Raw genomic sequence first — 22,590 nt, 5'->3', positions numbered from 1 at the left:
TAGTAGGTAGTGGTTGTCCTATGTAAAACTTCAGTCTTAATTAGCTATTATTTTTATTTCTAATTTGTTTGTTAGTATACAGTACTCTTCGAGTATGGCTTTAGTATAAGGATGGTGTACGTTCTTTGTAGTCAATCTTTCTACCAAGAAATTTAAAAGGCACTGCTTCTGCAATTGTGGTTATTTTTGGCCACTAATAATAATTCAACACATTAGAAAATTTAAGTAAGTAGGCAGATATTGTAAGACATTTTTAAGGAAAAAGTTGGACAGTGCACACTTTGAGCTTTGTTTCTTGTATTTAAAACTTAGCACCTTCCATACATATTTACCAACAACATGAAAACAGATGTTTTATACCAATTTATAAACTTCGATAAGTGTACAAGTTTTTAAAATGTTGGTACACATCAGTTCCATCCTTTTTTTAAAGACAAATTATTTAATAGGGTCATCGTAATGAAAGAAAAATAATTATTGCTTTCAAAGCTTCTTCTACATAATATTAAATTGGTAGTTTAATTCGTAATGTTGACTGAAGGGTAACGTCTAGCTAGCGAGGCGGGTCCCTATGATGTAATTGGTCTGAGATATTGAATATTGAGAGAATCAAAAAAAGTTTAATTATTTTTCATGTATAAAATACAGCTGCTAGAATATGGAAAAAACTGATTCAAAATAGAAAATTTTGAAAAGTCAAAAAACAAAAATATAACTTGGTCACCCTAGGGATTTTGGGTAAAATATACAAATTTAATTTTAGGTAATTAGGTGGTGTATTTACTATTTGCGTTTTATCCATTAATTACGGTATACAAGTACTCGTAGTTCTAACCTTTGGATTTTTTTATTTAACAAAAATATTGCATCACATTCGATAAACTCGATCGGCAATATAACCGAGTAAATGTGTAGTCACGTGGACCCTAGGGAAAGAATTTATTTAAATATTGATTTATTGTAATGACTGACACTTGGACACTACTTACGTAGGTAGGTATACGAATATATTTCGTGGAAGCATTGTTTTTAAAGGCTTCCCTTTTATTTTGCTTGTCATGCATTATCAGCATGTTGTTTGTTTACAATATATTTAAAATAACGTTATCTATGTATTTATTTTACAATATGTACATTGTACAATGTACAGTGTATGTTTGGAGATCTTGGTAACACGGGGGACGATTTGTGCAAAAAGTTTGTATTTGGCTCTAAGCTTTTTTGAGGACGTCGAGGGAAAATGCTCTATTGATTTGACTAATTGGCACTGTGTCATTTTCCAGAAATGTTCATCAATTACACCTCAGAACTAAATTCAAGTTCGACATGTCTTTGCTTCGATGACCTAGGAGTTTTGGTCATGCTGTCAAAATAAAAAAAAATATGAGAGCCGTGATAGCCCAGTGGATATGACCTCTGCCTCTGATTTCGGAGGGTGTGGGTTCGAATTCGGTCCGGGGCATGCACCTCCACCTTTGCAGTTGTGTGCATTTTAAGAAATTAAATATGACGTGTCTCAAACGGTGAAGGAAAACATCGTGAGGTAACCTGTATGCCAGATATTTTTTTTAATTTTCTGCGTGTGTGAAGTCTGCCACATTGGGCCAGCGTGGCGGACTATTGACCTAACCCCTCTAATTCTGAGAGGAAATTCGAGCTCAGCAGTGAGCCGAATATGGGTTGATAATGATGATGTCAAAATTAAACTAATAAAGATGTGCACAAACGTTTGTAGCGGAATAGCGATATTACTTTTAATACAAAATTAAAATCAGCTGTTTGTTGTTTATTTGCGTACCGTCAGAGTTGGGATATTGGCGCTTTAGTGTTCCACACTTACGATTTTTTATATTTTCTCAACATTATTATTATAATAATTGTGTCATTGTGTTGTGCACCTACCAAGGTTTAACTGCACTTCGACTGGATTAGTGGATTTATCTTATATTGAAATGAAATGAAATGAATGAAATGAAATGAATGAAATGAAAATGAAATGAAAATGAATTTTTAAATATTGATAACAAAACAAATTATATTTGTTTTGTTATCAATATTAAATTGCAAAGTGGCGCCATCTTACAGTGGTGTCTGTACTCTTTGGTCAGTGATCGGTTTGGATCTCAGCGTGATGGCTAGAAACTGTAAACATTGCGGTCGCTTTGTCAGTTCAACAGAGGGCGCTGTCTTAAATGCATTTCGATATTTCATAAAGAGTGTGCAAAATTGAGCCCTACTGGAGCTGTTTCCAAAAAGTGGGTTGGCTTGCTGTGCAATAAATGTAAGCCTAAGCCTAATGCAAGCTCTACTGTAACCGTAGATACTCAAAAACCACAATCAACTTTGGATGATAAGCCATTATTTTCATCTCTTGTAGGCCATACAAATATGGTTGGTAATACGATGGACGTTGACTCGATGAACAGTATCCTAGTTGAGCTCAGGCTTTTGAGATCTGAAATGGCCAGCTTCAGGAACGAGATCACGCAACTTAATGTCACCATATCGGAGTACAAGAGCAGAATGGATTGTCGCAACTTTGAACTGTGATGGACCTGTCAATGCTTAGCTTTAAGCAATGTGTCAAAAAACATTTACTTAGTCGAGGGTACTACACCATTGACGTATCCCTCAATGATAAAGATGCTTGGAGGTCATTGGATCAGCTTCCACCTTCACACAGGAAGTAAGAGGCCAATGGATCAGCTTCACACAGGAAGTAAAACTATAAGAAATTGTAATGTTGTCATCAATTATTGTAAATTATAATATTGTATGATTTTTTTAAAAGAGCAACTTTTGAGTTTCTTGCCGGTTTCTTCTCAACAGAACCAGCCTTCTAAACCAGTGGTAGAATCTTTACAGATAGTCGTATCAAAAGTGCTTGTAAACTGAGCCTACTTGAAATAAATGAATTTTGAATTTTGAGGAACAGTCTCGGTCTCGCGTATCAGGAGGAGGGAATGATTTTGATATGCTAGCTAAGTTTCAAGATAAGATTAATGAAAGAGACCAGGAGCTCCTGTTGAACGATGTGGAAATTTCCGGATTACAGGAGCTTCCGGGAGAAACTTTACTTAATTAACTAGTATATTGTCCAGAAAACTGGGTGTAGAGCTTAACGATCGGGACGTAGTCTCGGCGCAACGCTCGGGCCCGCTGCACGCGGCGGTGAAAGGCGCGGACGGCGGGGTGCAGCAGCGGTTGCGACTGCGGTTCGTGACCACTTGCTGCGAGCGGCGCGAGTCCACCGCGGCGCTGACTCATCGGGAGTAGTGTCGAGTGCTGAGCCGCGACGCTTCTATGTAGCACTTGACGCAGAAGAATAGACTATTATTTTATAAGGTCCGCGAAGAAAACCATGATAGTAGAGGAGCCGAAGAGGGGATTTTTGCAGTTACTCGAGCGCGGCAGATAAACATAAGGGACTATACCTTACACTTTGCCGAGTACCTCCACCGAGTATGAGCCCTTAATATTGGTGGGTAAGTTTAGGGCAACCAAAAAAAAAACTAACTTCATAAATACTCAACCAGCACGTCAGATTAAGATAAGGTAGGTGAGTTGATAGCTAAAAACTGCACATTTCGAAAATCTGACGATTTGAGCGTAACGTAATGGAATGGGAGGGTTTCAAAGTTACAAAATTAAACCCTTATATTTTAGTGCTCGAGGTACGAGTGCGATTAATTTTTTACTTATTTTTAAGGAAATAATCTCCTAATTAATCGCTAAAATTTTCTTACAATTTCAGTAAGCCAAAGTAATAAATTTTTTTTTTAAAGTCTGTAGTTTTTTTTCCACCGCTAAAAGCGGAAAAAGTAAATAACCATTTATTCTTCCTATAATTTAATCTACCAAATGTAATCGGTCTCAATGACGCTCGAGTAACTGCAAATCTACTATAAGAGAGATTGGAAGTTTGCAAGGACAAAAGAAGGCCGTATTTTCATACGTAAGAATAATACTGCACCTGCGCATCGGGTTCGCTTAGTAGACGATATTAGCAAATTTTTTTCACTACCAGTTTTGTATATTATTATTCGATTGTATTTTAAGTGTTTAATCAAATGCTGTTATTTTTAATATTTTTAGGCTTTCTTTCTCTGTCCTTGTAATGTGTCTTTATTTTAATTTTTTTTGGATCTTTTAAGGTCTATAAAATCGTATTAACAATAATTTTATTTTATACAACTTACTTACTTATCTATTATATCATATTAATATTGTATTTTATGAGTTATTATCTGTTTGTATGAAAAAGTAAATAAAAGTTTATTTCATGGATATTTCGTACACTACTACAGTAATTATATTACAGTAATAAGCCTCAATAGCTCAACGGTAAGAGCGGTCGAACTATTGGTAGATATGGCAAATATTCTTAAAAAAAAAGAAATTAATTAATTATTATTAATAATTACTTGTGTGTATACTATATGTCTATTATTTTTGGTTCTAAGCATGATGAGTTCGTGGTAGCTATGGACAGGTTTAAAGTTGATATCATGGCCATCAATGAAACCTGGTTACGTTCTGGTGAGGAAGGTCGTGCTCCATCAGTTCCTGACAGACTGGTACATTCCACCCAGATATTGTTGGAATCGTTCGTTACTTTATTAGGGCTAGAATATGCCCATTTCCTCAACATGAAACAGTAGAACAGATGTGGCTCCGCCTGAGTGTTAATTGTTTGAAAGTGTATACCCCTGAAGTGGTCATTGTCACAATTTGATTATGGGATCCTGGGGAAATCGAGGGAAACTTTCAAAAATTGTAAGGACAACTATAGCGTTTAATATTTTTTCCATTAACCTTTTTACAGCACTACAATTTAATGCAGGTCTGGAGTCGATCTGATCAACGTCACCCAGGTCCGACAAAATACTCTCTACGTACGTTTCACCCCGAAACCGGAGCATCCTCAGGAGATGTTGACTCTACAACGTGCAATTGCAAAGTCAAAATCTCCTGAGGATGGACTTCCGCAAAGTAACGCCAAATGCTTCTTCCAAAATTTCTAATTGTACTAGTCATGATGGTGCATCCATTTAAGACGGTATCCAAGTTGCGTAATCAAGTCATAATAAGTAATCCTCTTTTGTCGTGTTTCCTACTCATTAATTTGTTTAAATCTAAGTCAGACGCCGCTATTACATACAATGTTTTAACAATACTCAAAGCAACATACCTTTGGCACAAGATCTATATCTGGTATGATTACAGTAAAAATATAAAAATAAAAAAAACCGACTTCAAAAACACAAAACATACTAACTAAACTAAAAAGCGAAAAATAATATCATACTAAGTTTTATATTTCATATTATGTACTAACTGATGATCAGTTTCAAGGCAGTGCTAACACGGTGTTGTGTTAATTTAAGCCGTTTTTGAAAGAACTTTACATAAAAGAACACTGGCTGAAAAACCTAAATCTTTATGATATTCTTACATGGCATGAATAAATACATCATCGGACTAGCATTTAGTCTTACCTAAATTAGTCACTAAAGTAGGTATATATGTTTAGATATATACCTAGCTTTACAGTCCGTGGATCACACATAATGTAAAGTTGATAATGAGTTTGAGAGACGATGCACATTTACAATGGCGCAAAAATAAATCGGAAGTTTTTTATAAGCAATACAAACAATAGATGGTAAGAGACGATGCAGTCTAAGATGGAAGCGGGCTTGTTAGGAGGAGGATGAGAATCCACACTCCTTTCGGTTTCTACACGACATCGTACCGGAACGCTAAATCGCTTGGCGGTACGTCTTTGCCGGTAGGGTGGTAACTAGCCACGGCCAAAGCCTCCCAAGCCAGACCAATTAAGAAAATATCAATCTGCCCAGCTGGGGATTGAACTCAGGACCTCTGTTTTGTAAATCCACCGCGCATACTACGGCACGGAGGCCGTCAAAAACACTCGTTTTGGTACACATATATTTTTTTTTACCTAAACGCAGAGATGTACCGTGAAGGTGAAATTTGAATATAGGGAGCACTTACTTACATCTTAGGGGTAAGATGGAAAGTAGAAAAAAAACTTATGCAAACTTCATCGTGTCGATCGTGAAAGGATTAAATTTTTTTTTTTGGAATTAAAAAAAAAAGAATGGTACGGAGCCCTTCGTGGGCGATACCGATTCGCACTTGCAACAATAACATCGACAAACAAAGTGTTGAACTGCTGAACAGTGTTGTCTGTTGTTTGTGCAAAATTACACTAAAGAAGCATTGTCATAATATAATAATAATAATATGCTCCCGACCGACTTTTTTTTTTTTTTTTTTTTTTCGGTCACGGCGGCTAATCTCATGGTGAGATTAACCATGTACGCAGGAGATATTATAGTGCACAAGTGTATGCGCAAGCACAGGTGCACTCTCTCTTCTCTCACTCTCGAAATCCGATGGGACGGCAGACCGACACGACCGGTGAGAGATCAGGCGCAGGACCGACGGCTTTACGTGCTCTCCGAGGCACGGGGGTGTAGTAACACCGCCAACTTCCCAACTCCAGGCTGCTATTAAGATTTTCCTTGTAAGAAAAATCCCAATTTGTTTTTGTTGGCCTGACCCGGGATTCGAACCCTGGACCTCATTGTCCGTAGCTGAACCAGCTAACCACGGGACCAATGAGGCAGTTACTCTAGTCATAATATAATGATTGCATGTCAACAATAGTATTAAAACTAGGGTCAACGAGATAAAATTGTCACTAAGCTTAAGATCGCCTACCAGTGTAGACGTGGTATTAACAAATTTAGCGTATTTTTAGTGGAGGAAGATAACTATTCCATTCCAAGTATTTTCAGAAAAATTTAAAGTTGTGGTGTCTTGACGATTGATAGTATTTGAAAACATTACTTTTACAACCATAAAAATGAAAAAGTTAACTTTTATTATATTTAATTTGATAATTTCTCAATGCTATGCCCTTATATATGAACTTAACGGTAAGTTTGTACTGATTTTAATCAATAACTTCATTCATACAACAATCATTGAGTCATAAAAACCTGTGATATCGGAGACATTTTATTACAGACGTAATTATAAAGTGAGACAGTCTGTATACTATATCTACCATGCTCTTATATTTTTAAATGCTCACATTATTATATCAATAACATTGACCCTGTGGGTTAGACGAGTATAAACATAATCATCCCCGTTTTAAAATGTACGGGAGATAGGTAATCTAATAAAATTTATTTTCAACATTTTTTCATAACTTTATCGGCGCATCTTATGTACATACCCATTATAATATATAGGCCTTTTGATTACCCTACTCGTGATCTATATAGCCATTGTCAAGTCCTAACAGTTAGGCGATTGTTTATACTCAATAGTATAATGTGTCAACATAAACAAAATAATTTTTGACATAACATTAATTACAGACGGAGGAAAGACAAAATTTGTGTAGTTAAACATTGTAGAACCAGCTTTGCTCAAAAGCATATATCATTTCTTGGAAAGCATCTGTACATTGTAGCTAGCAAAGTAATGGAATTGCATTAATTGACTGACAATACTTGTAGAATCAATGTTAAAACCTGGCTTCAAACATTAGATTACGATGAAACTGGCAAATTGCTTAAGATTCTTAGATAATAACTTAATCTTACAAGCACGCACACTCTCATGTACACACGCACCCTCTCGCACACAACACTCACACACACACACACACACACATACGCATACGCTACGCCTACCTTTAAATTATTAAAATAAACTGGTATAAATTACAAATGTACATATATTAAGTTTTTAATTGTATTTGTAATTCAAATTATATATAAATTGGAAAAAATTATAAGTTATGTATAAACTTGATTATATAAGCTACCTTATAAACTAAAATTTTAAAATCGCAATTTAATACTAAGTTTTTAATTGTACTTGTACTGCAGCTAAACATATTGTAATCTTCGTTCGTAAAGAGATGGTGGTTGTAACACAAAATCTTTTATGGATTTTAGCACAACTGTCGTTTCAACATATTCTGTATACAATTTTTTTTTTGCTCAATAAATCATTTATTATTATCATTTATTAAATTACAAATGTTAGGACTAATTGCTTCTGAGTTAATCCGCGGACGGACAGACGTGTGGGAAGACAAAAGGGTTGTAGTTGACTATGGCAAAACAAATTTTTTTACTTGCCTTTTTTACTACACGTTCCATGTAAGTTTTATTATTTCTACTGCTATCTTATGATTCAATGAAAATTCTTTTGTTATTCAAGTGACCGGAACAGATTTTAGAAACGATTTTTACGGTACGAAAATTGCAATTGTGACGAAGTGTTTGGAATTCAAACTAAATGAACAGTTTTTTAAGCTAGATGTACAACTTTGCCTAGTACATTTTTTCAATGTGACCTCTAAAATTACATACAAAAACTCTTTACAAGTTAGCCCTTGACTACAATCTCACCTGAGTAAGTTACAATCAAAGATGGAAGCGGACTGACTTGTTAGGAGGAGGACGAAAAGTCACACACCTTATGGTTCCTACACGACATTTTACCGGAACGCTAAATCGCTTGGCGGTACGTCTTTGTCAGTAGGGTGGTAACCAGCCACGGCCGAAGCCTACCACCCAGACATGGACCAATTAAGAAAACCTTAATCGGCCTAGCCGGGGATCGAACCCAGGACCTCCGTCTTGTAAATCCACCGCGCATACCACTGCGCCACGGGGGCCGTCAAAACTTACTTACTTCGCAGTAGAAAAATTGAACTTTTATTACTTGAATCAACTATTCAAAAATAATTATCAGGTATTAAATCAACGCATAAGTAATTTTTCAGCACAAATGGTATGACTAAACTACACTGCCCTCTAATGCATTTTTGTGAAAATTTAAAAGTAGGATAGGATAGCACGCGTGTAAATCGAAACCGAGTCTTGACTAGTCACAGGCTAAGTGCCTGTGACTAGTCAAGACTCGGTTTCGATTCGATTCGATTAAGATTACACAGCTTTGAGGTGATCGTTAGGCATGAAACTTCAACTAGTAAATTACGATAAAATTCCAGGTTCAGACTATTCCCGCATGCCGCCAATGTTCCACCTGGACGATTACGACCACTGTCTCATGAATCCAGATGGACTGTATTGTACCGTCGACATAGATGTGGTGACCGACACCCCAAGTGAACTGTACACCATGATGCAAGTAAGTACACATATATTAGACGCTCCGTGATCATCGGGGATATCACGGGGACTACGAGGGATGAAATATAGCCTATAGTACTCACAATGATGTGGCTTTTTATTCGTAAAATAATTTTTAAAATCGGCTTAGTAGATCCAGTGATTACAACCTCATAGACACACAAATTTTACCTCTTCATAATATTAGTATAAGTTTATTAAGTATATTTATTATCTTTAGTTAATAAAGAAAAGAAAATGCTGACTAAAACCGTCTGGTAGATTTTCAACTGTGAAGAATTATCATCGAATCTACACTGATGTTATAAAGAGGAAAAATTAGTATTATGTATGTAACGAATAAACTACAGAACTACTGATTTGAATGATTCAACATTATCAGACAGTAAACTAGGCTATATTTTATACCCTTATTCTACGAGAATCTATACTAATATAATAAAGCTGAAGAGTTTGTTTGTTTGTTTGTTCGATTGAACGCGCTAATCTCAGGAACTACTGGTCCGATTTGAAAAATTCTTTCAGTGTTAGATAGCCCATTTATCGAGGAAGGCTATAGGCTATATTTTATCCCCGTATTCCTACGGGAACGGGAACCACGCGGGTGAAACCGCGCGGCGACAGCTAGTCAGATATACGCGAGTGACCAGCTAGCTCTTATTTCACCCACTATTCACCTGAATTTCTTTTATTCTGCCAGATATATATCGGGTTCACTGTATTCTGTAATCTTCTATAAAGAATTGTACTATTTTGTATTTTACAAGTAGGTATATACCTACATACATAAGTATTTTAAAGACCAAGAACTGGTTATCCTACCTACACTGCATCTGTGTTAAGGATAACCAGCCCTTTCCCCGTAATAATTATAATAAAATTATGATTAATCTTTTAGCAACATCATAAAATAAAAATAAATAGATGATATATATTAATTACTAACGTGTTGTGGGGCTTTGGTCGTGACCACTACTTTATGTTAAATAAATTTTGTTATTCTAAAAATACCTAGTAAATCCAATATGAATGATTACTATTTATGTAACGGTAAAATTCACCATCGTTATTATTCCGGGATAATTGTCCATTTAGGTTTTATAAAAAAAAAATTCAGACGTTACAAAGTCACAGTAAACAAATAAAGTAGTAATAAAATAGTAGTTGAAATGTACGTCAACTCAGAACACACATTTGTCTAAAAATTAGAATTTAATTTGTATATCTAATAATAATAATAAAATCCTATATTCAGCTAAAAAAAAAACAAATTAAAAGATCAAGAAGAAATTACAAACTAATACTAACAGAGCTTACAAACTACTTAAAGATACCTACTTAAATTACAAAGTTCCTCTGTCTGTACTTAGTATAGTACGTACTTAGTATAATAATATAATAAAGAAATTCAGCTGAATGGGGCGCTGCCTCAGCTCGATACTACAGTTGAGAGCTGTAGTGCTGATTTTCAGGCATGGGTATATCTTATCATCATCATCATATCAGCCGATAGACGTCCACTGCAGGACATGGGCCTTTTGTAGGGACTTCCAAACATCACGATCCTGAGCCGCCTGTATCCAGCGAATCCATGCGATTCGCTTGGTGTTATCAGCCCATCTTTGGACCCCAACTTCCACCGGCTCTTTGAACTATGTGCCTCGCCCATACGTGAATCATTTCGTTTAAAGGATAAGGAAAAGATAAAAAAAAATTCTAATTTGCATGTTTTCTTATGGAATGAAAACTCTTTTGTGTTCAATTAGGACAGAAACCATAAAAAAAGAAGTGTTTCGAATTTACTGAGGAGCAGTTTATCTATCTTCTGTGTTTTTTTAATATCAAAACTTACCTTGTTTACTTATCTTAATTCGAGCACAGTAAGACGTTAATAATTAAATCGGCTCCTAACAGTGTTTCTATCTACGAGTATTATATTATGTGTATTTCCGTGGGTTAATCAGAGAAAATAAAAAATTAAAAAAATTAAAATTAATAAAATTATTTTTTACTAAAAATCATTGAAAATGTTTATTCGGCTCATTGTAGAGCACAAGTCTCATCTCAGAATGAGAGGGGTCTAACTAATAGTCAAACAAGCTGGCCCAGTGCGGATTAGCAGACATTACATGATGTTTTTCCTTCACCGTTTGAGACACGTGATATGTAAGTTCTTAAAACACACACAACTGAAAAGTTGGAGGTATATGCCCTGGACCAGATATGAACCTACGCCCTCCGAATCGAAGGCAGGGGCCTTATCCACGGCTCTTACTTATGCTTAGTAATTTCTTTAACTGTCTTTAGATAAAATAAATATTTTTTTTTATCGTTGTTCCAGAACTATTCAGAGTACAGCAAGAAACATTTCAATCATACATTTATACACCATGGAGTCTGTGTGACACGGACGTGCAAGAGATTCCTACAAAACACCACTAAGCCAATAACTTACAGTAACACAGACTCTGGGAACGCAGAACTAAAGCTAGTCATAGAAGAATGTCTCAATGATTCCCTGTGGAACAACTATGAATTGAAATGTAGGGTGACTGCACCTCTGTATTGTAACGAGAATGAAGAACGACAGAAAGATGGTGGAGACTTAGCAGTTGGTGTGTTCTTACTCGTTTTGCTAACGTTGAACGTGATTGGAAGCTTGTACGACGCCATTTTTGTCAGACGACGAAATAACCCAGGCAGGTAAACGTTAATAATTGATTGAAAGAACTAAAAAGTGTATTGTCAATAGATTCCGGGAAGTCGGTTTAGTTTTGATACGAGAACCAGAACATATTACTACACACATATACACCAACGATCAGTTTCACACCAACGAGCCTCTAAAACGTCTGTAGGCTTTACTAACCCAAAGACAAACTTTCCTTAATAGATTGACAGTACTAAATTCAAGATTTTACAAGTCATATTTGCTTTTGTTCAGAGGTACTCGTATTGATTTATTACTAGCAGACGCCCGCGACTTCGTCCGCGTGGAAATTTAGTTTTTCACAATTCCTTTTGGAATCATGGATTTTTCCTGGATGAAAAGTAGGTACCCTGTGTGTTAATCCAGAGTAAAATCTATTTCCATTTCAAATTTCAGCCAAATCGGCTCAGTAGTGGTGGCGTAAAGGAGGAACAAACATACTTACACACTCACACGCACAAACTTTCACATTTATATATTAGTGTAGTAAGTCGCGGGCCTCCGCTAGTACATACATAAAAATTTAAAAAAAAATATTTAAAAATACGTTATTTTGTATCGAATAAAATATCTCTTCGTCCAATTATGAAAAGTTACAGTTTTTTTTGTATCTTGGAAAAAAAAACAGAATTACTTATATTTTACTTTTGAGATCAATTTTTACATTGGAAAAAGCATAATTGCGGTTAAGTATCCTTAAATTAAATGAATTCTTACAGTTGCGACGCAATAAATTATTGCCATTTAGAAAAAGCCACAAGAATTGATTGCTCGTATAAAGTTTGTGAAATTCGAATTGGCTTATCGTATCTGCATCATTTGTGCTAAGAACTATCGCGATCAAGTCAGTACGAATAAGACGTGTTATTGGCGAAAATTTTGTCGACGAGTATAAAATAGTGGAATGTGTAATGTGAATAGTAATAAAATAGCAATATAGTGCACAACGCCGCTAAAGAAGATTTCTCTTCAAAAACGCATCTATTATAAATAAATTTATTTTGAAACGATGCCACAGACACACTTAAACTCACAGGTAGACGTCGAACTTACAACACTCTTTTACGTTATATTTTTCTGATTGTCTAAGTGCCGTAGGCTCTTTAGGGGACCTCAGCGGCGTCACCGGGGGGTTTGGGCGAGCGCAGAAGCATCGCCTGATGGGGCCCGAAGGCAGAAGCTGAGTAGATGGGTGGAACGACTCTCTAAGGGCATCTCTGAGACTCGGATCTCGGCTTAGAGGGCCGTTCGGGAAGGATGTTTTGGTCTGAGTGTGTCAGTCCAGGCATCTGAGTGACGTCATATATCGGGGACCGGCGAAGACGAGTAGCTTGTGTGTGTGTTGTTGGGGTGGGTGGGGATAAAGCGAGATCGTATGTTCATTTTAAGAAATAACGTATCTGAAGGAAGTGAAGGAAAAACATCGTGAGGAAACCTGCATAATTGATAATTTTAATTCTCTATGTGTGGGATTTCTATCAATCTGCGCTGAGCCAGCGTAGTGAACTATTCGCCTGACCGCTTTCATTCCGAGAGTAGACTCGTGCTCAACAGTGAGTTGGACAAGGGTTAATCATGATATACCTATATGTAAAAACGTATAATGAAACTGTTAGAGACTATGTAGAGAATTTATAATATTCTCCCCTCGCAAAATACATTTTTCCTCATTACGCGAAGGGCGCATTAAGCCTAAATAGCTCTGACATTTGCTTATTTTGTCCTTGTAACGACCATTACTGAGATATCTCGTTATTTTAAAGAATATACATAATTTTCAAAGTAACCTGCCTTGATCTCTGAACTTGGCAGTTTTATGTGTTAGTGTCTATCTATTTGTATACGTATTATGCTTAATCTTTTTTCAAGTTTATTGTTTCAAAGAGATGCGAAGCTTGCAATAAAAAATATTTTAATTTAACATACAGGAAGTCTAATTAGCATTATTGTCTATACGTATTGTCTTAGACCAATTACCATAGGACCTGCCTCGCTAAGCGTTACCTCTCATTCAAAAGTATATGATCACGATCTAAAGTGTTAATACAAACTGCGTCTATTTCGTCCCTACAAAAGGCCTATGTCCTGCAGTGAGCGTCCATCAGCTGATATGATGATAATGATTATGATTACCTAAATAAGTAAATACTATTGTATCGTTTGATGGAAGGTGTCAATCGATTTGTTATCTAAAGGTACTAATAATTATAAAAAGGTAAAGTTAATTGTGGTATTGTAGGGGGTATCTGTGGATCTACTGAACCGATTTTAAAACATTTTTTACCACTGGAAAACCACGTTATTTGTAAGTGTCTTAGGCTATATTTACTCGTTGAAACTACGCGGTTGAAACCGTGTTGGCTAGTCATTCATCAACAATAGGAAGATTATCTCGTAGTCGGGTTTCAGATTTTTACACTGTTTGCTTGATTAACCAATTAATGTTGTAGGTATGTTGTGACTTGTTCATCATAATTAAATGTAATTGCTCACAGGTAATGGCGTGCTGTTGTGTTTTTCTGTTCCGCACAATTTCTCAAGACTAATGCGACCGTACGCCGACCTCGGCCCACGTGAGCAGAGGCTAAAAGTCTTCCATGGGTTAAGGTGAGGATGGGAACATTCATTGTTACATCTTGTAGTCTATTTAGTCGTGATAAGAATTATAATCCATATTAACTTTTTATTATACTGTCGTATTGGCCTATTGTGGTTACGGATCACTTTGACATTTGTAAGTAGACATATTATATGTTACGATCTATATTATATGGTTCGATCCTCACCCCGTTGGTCTGTTGTCGTACCCACTCCTATTACAGTCTTTCCCGACTAGTTGGAGGGGTGTGAGAATATTGGTCATAATATAAAAAAAAAACCTCAACTGCGGTTCGCGGACATGTAGTCATCATGGCACAGACTCTGGATGACCTTAGTACTTTTCTTTACAAGTTAGCCCTTGACTGATCTCACCAGATGGTAAGTGATGATGCAGTCTAAGATGGAAGCGGACTAATTTGTTAGGAGGAGGATGAAAAATTACACCCCTTTCGGTTTCTACACGGCATCGTACCCATGCGGTACGTCTTTGCCGGTAGGGTGGTAACTAGCCACGGCCGAAGCCTCCCACCAGCGAGACCTGAACAAATTAAGAAAATGTCAATCTGCTCAGCCGGGGATCGAACCCAGGACCTCCGTTTTGTAAATCCACCGCACATACCACTGCGCCACGGAGGCCGTCAAATGCTCAACCATCCATGCTCAATGACCTCAGCAGCGTTTCTCAACAGGTGGGCCTGATAATGAACATGGCCAAAACAAAAATAATGTGTAATGCTCATGTATCGCTCCACTCAGTTATAGTTGAGAACGCTGCACTCGAAATTGTAGACGAATACATATACCTAGGACATATGATCCAGTTAGGTAGGTCCAATTTCGAGAAAGAGGTGAACAGTCGAATCCAATTCGGCTGGGCTGCATTCGGGAAACTTCGCGACATCTTTTCGTCCGAAATTCCTCAGTGCCTGAAGACAAAAGTCTTCGAACAGTGTGTGTTGCCAGTGATGACCTATGGTTCCGAGACTTGGTCGCTAACTATGGGCCTCAAAAGAAGGCTCAGAGTCACACAGCGGGCGATGGAACGAACTATGTTAGGAGTATCTCTGCGTGATAGAATCAGAAATGAGGAGATCCGCAGAAGAACCAAAGTCACCGACATAGCTCAACGAGTTGCGAAGCTGAAGTGGCCATGGGCGTTGCACATAGTTCGAAGAGCCGATGGACATTGGGGTCCCAAAGTGCTGGGATGGCGTCCCCGCACTAGTAAGCGCAGTGTTGGCCGACCCCCCACCAAGTGGACTGACGACATCAAGCGAGTCGCAGGGATTCGCTGGATGCAGTATCGTGATGTTTGGAAGTCCCTACAAAAGGCCTATGTCCTGCAGTGGACGTCCATCGGCTAATATGATGATGATGATGATAAAAAAAGCATGGCAAACATGATAAATTTAACTCTATTTAGAAGCTTGAAGTTTATCTAATAGGTTGGGCTTACGAGTATCTTATGGTTTTTACATCTATAAAAAGAAACCTTTGTTTTTTGGCTCATCTTATTACCATGAGTAAATTTCATGAGCTTTAAAAAAATATAATAAGTTGTAATAACTTTAGTAATTATGACACGTGAAGAGGGTGACATATAGGTCAATTACCAACATTTCAAGCAGTTACGCATTTGCATTACATTATAAACAAAGAATTATTACCTACCTACTCCATGCAAATTCAAGCATACTTGCATAATTATCATTTTTAATGAAAGTTCATACCTATTTAAAATTCATTATAGCTGGTGTTAAACGTATGGCTTCACGGAAGACCAGCTCTGAGCTGGTGAAACCACCACAATCGTAGCACATGCTCAGTAATGACCATTTTGACGCCACGCGGTTTTACCCGCGTAGTTCCCGTTCCCATTAGAATACGAGGATAAAATATAGCCTATAACACTCTAGGATAGTGTAGCTTCCCAACAGTGAAAGAATTTTTCAAATCGGTTCTGTAGTTTTGGAGCCTATTCAATGTAAACAAGCAATCAAATCTTTCTTCTTTATAATTTTAGTATCTAGATACTGGTATAATGAATATGAATATTGACTAATATGTGTGTGTTTGTGTGTGTCCGAGAACAACAACTTTTAGTAGTTAGTCAAACAATCAGACAGGGAATATAAAAAATCCTTAACAATTTTTCTATGTTTTAATGAAATGACTATTATTATTAAGATTGAAGAAGACGTTAATTATGAAACCATTTAACCTTCCGATGGAGTTCCAGTTTATTGACAGTGCGATAGTCAGACATACCACTTTCATAGCACTACTATTACTAGACAGTTGAGCAAAGATCTGCCGGCCGGGTGTATATCGGTATACCATTCAAATAATAATAATAATCAGTCACTACATCATTTTACAAACAAAATAAAAAAAACATGTAATTAGGGCAATTGTAGCACAAGCGTTTTTTGTGCAAATTTGAGGCAAATCCGAATAGCACAATAGACAGCACGAGTCCTTTAATCGCTAATTACATCCCGTGGCATAAAAAGCTTTTTCTACGAACATGATAAAAGAAATTGAAGAATCAAATAAACTTGGTAAATAATAATAATAGTCATAATCGGCGGCCTCCTCGATTTTTGTATCGACGTGGACTCCTAGATGTGTTTCCCTTGAAGAAGTCACAATTTTTGTATCTAACGAAATTTAAAAAAAAAACATTGTAGCATAGTATACCCATGTGTTAATGAACATTACCATGACCTGTAGGAATGAATGAATTAGTAATATGGTTTGAGGTTTTATATTGATTAGATTACGAAATGGGAGTAGAAAAAATTAAATCTGCAATCTTAACCATTAATGCTGTAACACAGTCAAAAATTTAAATGAGAATGGGCTGGGGATATAGCCAGACTCAAGGACCGTGGGTGGACGGGATCAGTGACATTGTGGAGGGATTCAACAGTGCCAATTCAAAAATTGCAGGGATACTATCATCCTAAAAGTCGATAGACGTCCACTGCAGGACATAGGCCTTTTGTAGGGACTTCCAAACATCACGATACTGAGCCACCTGCATCCAGCGAATCCCTGCGACTCGCTTGATGTCGTCAGTCCACCTGGTGGGGGGTCGACCAACACTGCGCTTACTAGTGCGGGGTCGCCATTCCAGCACTTTGGGACCCCAACGTCCATCGGCTCTTCGAACTATGTGCCCCGCCCATTGCCACTTCAGCTTCGCAACTCGTTGAGCTATGTCGGTGACTTTGGTTCTTCTGCGGATCTCCTCATTTCTGATACGATCACGCAGAGATACTCCTAACATAGCTCGTTCCATCGCTTGCTGTGTGACTCTGAGCCTTCTTATGAGGCCTATAGTACATAGCAAGCCTACATTAGCTACAAATTGCAAAAGACCGGCTAAAATGAATAAAATTGTATTTTTTTTTTGTTTCAGAGCAATGACAACTATGGGAGTTATATACTGCCACTCTCTGTTACCATTCGCACTCGTGCCGGAGAACGTGTCATTCGTTGAGAATGTAAATATATTTTTTTTTTATTATTCTTTACAAGTTAGCCCTTGGCTACAATCTCACCTGATGGTAAGTGATGATGCAGTCTAAGCTTGGCTGGTGGGAGGCTTCGGCCGTGGCTACTTACCACCCTACCGGCAAAGACGTACCGCCAAGCGATTTAGCGTTCCGGTACAATGCCGTGTAGAAACCGAAAGGGGTGTGGATTTTCATCCTCCTCCTAACAAGGTAGCCCGCTTCCATCTTAGACTGCATCAATGTAAATATAATTTAATACGACTAGTCCAATGGTTACTTAATTCTGATCCTGACAACCTAGGTTTCCTTCGTTTTGCTATGAATGAGTACACATTTTTTTTAATTAAGTTCAATTTAGCTCTTGACTACAAGTGATGATGCAATCTAAGATTAAAGCGGGCTATCTTGTAAGGAGAAGGATTAAAATCCACACTCCTTTCGGTTTCTACAGAACATCGTACCGGAAAGTACTGTCTGTTATGCAACTATTATCATCAGTCGATGGAGATACTAGCGTAAGTTCTAGTAATGTATCTTATCCTATTAAAATCTTTAATAAAATATGTTTATTCAACCAACAACAAATACATAATTATTATAAAATTAATGAAAACTAAGCATTAATAGTATTATATTTATTATAAATTAATATTTATAACTAGCGGACGCCCGCGACTTCGTTCGCGTGGTATTAAGTTTTTCATAAATCCCGCGGAAACCATGGATTTTTCCGGAATAAAAAGTAGCCCATGTGTTAATCCAAAGTAAAATCTATTTTTATTCTAAATTCTAACCAAATCGCTGCAAAATTAACAAAGTTTCATATAAACTTTCATCCTCTATTTTATCCCCTTTGTGGGTAGAATTGATCAAAATCCTTTCTTAGCGGACGCCTACGTCATAACATCTACCTGCATGCCTAATTTCAGCCCGATCCGTCCAGTGGTTTGGGCTGTGCATTGATAGATCTCTATGTCAGTCAGTCACCTTTGAATTTTATATATTTGGATAAATAAAATATTTATAAGAAATACACACCATCTAATTGTTCACCCACGTTAAGTTTTCTATGCCCACGGGCTAGCTACCCAATACGCTGGCTCTGGATGGCAAAGCTACCTTTGGGCCAAATAAACGCCAGATCTTGGGTCACCTGACGCACCTGATCTTTAACTATATTCTTTCTCTTATTTCAGCTCTACAACAATATGGCAAACTACATATTCCTAAATGGCACCATCGTTGTTCAAACATTCTTCATAATGTCGGGATGCCTGCTGTCTTACAAGCTTGAAATGTTTTCAGAAAAACGTGACATCAAATGGACATTGTTGCCGAAAATATTAATTATAACGTGGGCAAAGTAAGCATGCATTCAGCATTTTAAACTTCTAGTCAAATCCCTTTTCAACCGATGAAAAAACCAGGAAGTTTCTCGATTCGACGTGTATATCTTTTACACGACTGCCAAGAAGGGGTATGTTTTCTACCCTATATGTATGTACGTTTGTAATACGTAAAAAAGATACAACAAACACATTTCTCTCGACACTCAAGGGAATCAAAATCTGTTCCTTTCATTTGATATAAAGCTTTGAAATACGATTATATTTTATTTACTGAAACATATTATGCTTAATAGCACGGGAACAACACTAAAACTACTATTATTATACTTAGTTACTACTTACTTATAACTTTTCAGTTGTGTGCATTTTAAGAAATTAAATATCACGTGTCTCAATCGGAAGGAAAACATCGTGAGGAAACCTGCATACCAGAGAATTTCTTAATTCTCTGCGTATGTGAAGTCTGCCAATCCGCATTGGGCCAGCGTGGTGGACTATTGGCCTAACCCCTCTCATTCTGAGAGGAGACTCGAGCTCAGCAGTGAGCCGTATATGGGTTGATAACGACGATTATACTTAGTGAAGAAAATAATATAATTAATAGCTTTGTTTATCTATTGTGTTTAAATCTAACACATACCACAATACACAGTTTTGCTAATACAAATGTAGCACATAATAAATACATTAAACTATAGGAATCCCATTGTAATAGGCCCGGTATGACATCAGGTGCTATTTTATATTACTTTGTGTGTACGTAATAATAGAAAATCGTAAATTCAAAGAGGTACTTAATGACAGATAATTAAAGAGGTAAGCAAGAACGTTGTGTGGTTTAGAACGCTGTGTTAAACATTTTATGACATTTGAAATGAACTAAAAAGTATTTATTCTACTACGTTACGTATTATAGTAAGTACTATAGTACGTAAGTAAGTAACGTATTATAGTAAGTAACTAAGTACATTGAAAATGATTATGTTGTTATAATGCATGTCATAGTGTTGTACCTAGTGAAAGTTTGATTTATGCAAATACATGAAGTTAAAAAGAGCCTGCACCCCTGTGGATGGCATAGCAAATCCTACTTCGAGCAAAATCAGCGCCAGCTCTTGAGTCATTAGTGATAGCTCAAGTGAATCTTTTGAAACGATACGTCGCAAAAATCGTTTTTTAGGGTTCCGTAGTCCACAAGGAACCCTTATAGTTTCGTCATGTCCATCTATCTGTCCGTCCGTCCGTTCGTCCGTCTGTCCGTCCGCGGCTTAGCGCAGATACTTACTACAAGAAAGCTGTAAATTGACATGAATATGTACATTAAAATGTGAACAAAGTCGTAAAATAAAATCTTGAAAAATATTGTTTTTAGGGTAAATTTCTAATTGAAAAATTAAAGTGGGGATATTTTTTTTACTCGTTTATCACATAGTGTGGGGTATCGTTGGATAGGTCGTTAGAAGATATGAGGGGTCTTCTTCTACCAATACTTCTCGATTTAGGGATCCGTTTGTAAAATATTAAGCTTTTAAGAGATAATTTTTGTTAGAGTCAGGTGTCCCCACCCTCTACCGGCTAAACGATTATTCATGGATACGTAAAAAAATCACAAAAGTAGCATATATAATGAAATTACAAGGAAAACTATAACGGTTAATAAGCAATCGCTATTTAAAGGGTAATTAATAGTCGACCAACTTGAAAAACGTAGTTGGTAATCGAAAATTGCATAATAATTCCATTGTTATTTAAAAAGATAAAGTTGTCAGTACGATAACTCAGAGTTTGTAAAAACTAGAAAGATAAAATTTAGTATGGGTATGTATATTATTTTTTTCTATAAAATTGAAAAAAAAGTTTGAAAACTAACGAAAGAAAAAGAAAGTTTGGTGTGGGGTACGTTTATTGGTATTGGGATTAAAGTGCTAACTTAATTTACGGAATCCTACAATGCGCGTGGTCCGACACGCACTCGGCCGGTTTATTACTTTTTTTAGTTTAATGATTTACGTCTCTAGAGACGCTACGAGAATTTATGTCATTCCGACCCTTTTACGACGAGATCACTCTAACTGTAATTATGACTGATTCAGTTTTATCGTTTAGTTTATAGACATAATAATCACCACATCACATTATAGATAATATGCTGTAATAATAATTAATGATACCTACTATGTATATAGTAACACATTGACAAGTCATTCAAATGCGTTATTCTCTATAACTATATTTATCAGTCTGTCCGTTTGTTTGCAATAAATTCAAAGGCTACTGACCGGATTTTCATGGTGGCGTTTTCGTACATAGTGGCGATGTATGTATGTACGAAAACGCCACTATGAAAATCCGGTCAGTAGCCTTTGAATTTGTCAGTCCGTATTCGCCACTATGTCAGTCCGTATTCATGATCAGACTACGAGGCCAATCCAGTTGCAGCGAGGAGTGCGTCAGGGAGATGTGATCTCTCCGAAGCTATTTACCGCCGCATTGGAAGACGTCTTTAAGCTTCTGGACTGGGGCGGACTTGGCATCAACATCAATGGCGAGTACATCACTCAACTACGGTTCGCGGACGATGTAGTCATCATGGCACAGACTCTGGATGACCTTAGTACCATGCTCAATGACCTCAGCAGCGTTTCTCAACAGGTGGGCCTGAAAATGAACATGGGCAAAACAAAAATAATGTGTAATGCTCATGTATCGCTCCACCCAGTTATACTTGAGAACGCTGCACTCGAAATTGAAGACGAATACATATACCTAGGACATATGATCCAGTTAGGTAGGTCCAATTTCGAGAAAGAGGTGAACCGTCGAATCCAACTCGGCTGGGCTGCATTCGGGAAACTTCGCGACATCTTTTCGTCCGAAATTCCTCAGTGCCTGAAGACAAAAGTCTTCGAACAGTGCGTGTTGCCAGTGATGCCCTATGGTTCCGAGACTTGGTCGCTAACTATGGGCCTCATAAGAAGGCTCAGAGTCACATGGCGGGCGATGGAACGAGCTATGTTAGGAGTATCTCTGCGTGATCGAATCAGAAATGAGGAGATCCGCAGAAGAACCAAAGTCACCGACATAGCTCAACGAGTTGCGAAGCTGAAGTGGCAATGGGCGGGGCACATAGTGCGAAGAGCCGATGGACGTTGGGGTCCCAAAGTGCTGGAATGGCGACCCGGCACTAGTAAGCGCAGTGT

The 22,590-nt window shown here is 37.2% G+C and overlaps 1 pseudogene; it reads left to right on the top strand.

The window, feature by feature from the left end:
* Positions 1 to 6,748: 6,748 nt before the first annotated feature.
* Positions 6,749 to 22,590, top strand: part of LOC112045747 (nose resistant to fluoxetine protein 6-like) — a 35,093-nt pseudogene continuing 19,251 nt past the window's right edge.

The sequence above is a fragment of the Bicyclus anynana genome, chromosome 7 (assembly GCF_947172395.1).
Source record: "Bicyclus anynana chromosome 7, ilBicAnyn1.1, whole genome shotgun sequence".
NCBI classification, from domain to species: domain Eukaryota; kingdom Metazoa; phylum Arthropoda; class Insecta; order Lepidoptera; family Nymphalidae; genus Bicyclus; species Bicyclus anynana.
This window is presented reverse-complemented; position numbering and strand designations above follow the sequence as displayed.